Here is a 2,834-nt window from a genome sequence, read left to right on the forward strand (position 1 = left end):
GCTTGCTTGATGGTTTCATTTGGATAATTTGATTCAATTCCCATTCCAGGAAAGAAACAAATATTCTCTGATGTACACGATGCCTGTAAATCCTCAGTTAAGGAGTTTGGACCTCAACTTTCAGAATGAGCCATCCCAGTGGAGTTTGAGGTAGACGAAGAAGTCACTATCAGTTATGTCTATCCAGGGATGGATGGATCAAGCGCACCCAGTCGTCCAACCTTTTATGAAATTATGACATGTGACTTGGATATTTGGGATTCTGACTCAGAATCTGAAGACGACATCGGTGACGGCTAGTCCACCTTCATAAACAAGAAGGAGAAATACCGAATGCCAAACAAAACAAATGCAAGTCCATTTGTATGCCTTAAGTATTTGTCATTTTTGATAGTTGTGAACGAGAAATTCAATAAAAATCGTATAATTCAAAGAAACCCTAAGCATTATTGGCTGAGGAGAATAATTCAAATTAACGTCAATTAAAATTATATACAAGAACAACAAAGAAATCCTAATAACCATCACGTATAGTGGGAAAAATGTGAAAAGGGAAAAAGAAAATATCTGGGTTTTTAAGCTACATATAACATTAACAGCTTCAGCTCGAAGCTGCAATCAATTGGGAAAATAGTCATTGTTGGTGTAGATCATTGTCACCTAGTATATTTTAAAATTATATCAAGTATAAACTATAACATATAGAAATGTAAAGATACAAATTTTTAGCAAAACAATAAAAAAGAATCCCCAAAAATAGAAAGATCACATGAATTTCTTACCATTCGATGATTTCCCTGAAAGATAAAAAAGAAATTAGCAAAACTTCTAAGATTCCTTCGAGAAAAGATGATGAACCCAAGATGAAATAAAATAAACCTTACGAGGTGGAGATCATCCTGGAAGCTGACAAAACCATCGTACAAATCCTGTACAAATTATCTATTATTTTAGAACGTTTATCAGAAGTTCGAACTAAAAAAGGAAACAAAGATCGAACACAAAACTAGTAGATCTGAAGGAAATGGGAGAAAGATACAGACAAATGAAGTTTTGAGGATTACTTTCAATCTTTTGGGTTTCTTTGGTTGTTCATTTATCGAGTCGGAAGAAGAGAAATGAAAGAAAACAGAATTGAAGTTAGGGTTCAAGCAAAAGGTACCGACAATAATGGCTACTTATAGACTTTTGTTGAAAGAAAAAAGCTACAGTAAAAGATATTTTTGGAATGAACAATATGAAACAATAAAAAAACTTTAAAAGCTAATAGTGCACAACCAGCTGGGCTACAGTGTGTATAGCTGGTTTGGCTACAGTAGTGTGAAAAGCTCCTCCATCAAAATGAACAGTGACTTCCTCATTCTTTCTTTTAAGGTAGTGTAGATTATTATTATTATTATTATTATTATTATTATTATTTATTTTTTTTAGTTTATATGGGATTGTCGAAAATGCCTTTGTTTAAATGGTCAAAATATTCAATTATTACATTTTCCAAGTCAATTGACAATCATCCATTTGGACCAAGTGTATATTTATGAAAGGTTGGGGACTTCAACTGGTACAAAATGAAGGTTAGGGTAAAGTTTGCAAAAATTGAAAAGGTTTGAGACCTCTACTGTAATTTTCCCTAGTTTAAATAATAAAAGGTATATTTAAAAATATAAATGTCATTATAGAACTTTTGAAATCAATCTGTTAAAATTCAGAGCATGAAAAAACTATGGGTAAAGGTGATAATGCACTTATTTATGATTTTTTTTTTAAATTGTGCTATTGGTAATTAATTGAGTTGATATCTACATACTTTATCTGTAAGTCATTGTTCGAGCTCCATTTTGGGGGAAAATGTATTTTTGAATAGTGACTTTTTGAGAATGAGTGGATAAAAAGTAATAAAAAAATTGATTTACTTGTAAAATTATTTTATTGATGAATGTTTTTGAAAAAAAAATGAACCTTTGAAAAAATGGGGTTCAAATATGTTAACTGTATGTGAGTTCTCAACTTGGATGGATTTGACATGAAAAATGTGAAACTGGAGTTGATTTGGATCAATTGATGATCAATTGGGTTGCAATTGATCAATTGAAAAATTAATGGAAGCAATTAGAAATGATTTACAAGTTTTGAGAGCTAAATCTATGTTTGGAAAGTTTAGTAACTTAGCCCATATTTGTCTCTTTTTAAATTATTAAAACTCTTAATTTCTCATTCATTTTTAAACACACATTACACAATAAAATATTCTGTACATAAACTCAATTTTTTCTCTATTTTTTAACTATATATTTTCCAAAAAATCATTATTCAAAATATAATTTCTCTATTTTTTTAATGGCCATCAAATAGGGGTTTAATTGCACACTCTTGAAATTTGTATCGAATTGATTTTGATTGGTTGAGGAATGTTGCGAACCAATTTACAATGAATTAAAGATGAATGACCAAGATTCTAATAATAAATGATGCAGACTACCTGACGATGAGATCGTAATAGGGAGAAAAGTAAGGAATGAGATTGCTACCACCAAGTGTTGCAATCAAAAGTACTACTATTGCTCATCGACAAGACCTTGGCTGGCCTCCCTATCGATGCGCGTCTTCGTTTCATTTCGGAACTAGAATAATCAACACACACACATATGCGTGTGTGTGTGATTCATCACCCTAATGATCTTAAAAAAATGATAAAGCTCTACAATATATGGAAACTCGCCAGAGATGGAAAAGGCTCTAACAAAATAAGGCGGATTCATATGTCATGAAAAAAATAAGTTCAAGGACTAAATTGTTAAGGAAATACAAACAAATATGATTCAAGGAATAAAGTT

This window comes from Olea europaea, unplaced genomic scaffold, assembly GCF_002742605.1.
Source record: "Olea europaea var. sylvestris unplaced genomic scaffold, O_europaea_v1 scaffold1264, whole genome shotgun sequence".
Taxonomy (NCBI): Eukaryota; Viridiplantae; Streptophyta; class Magnoliopsida; order Lamiales; family Oleaceae; genus Olea; species Olea europaea.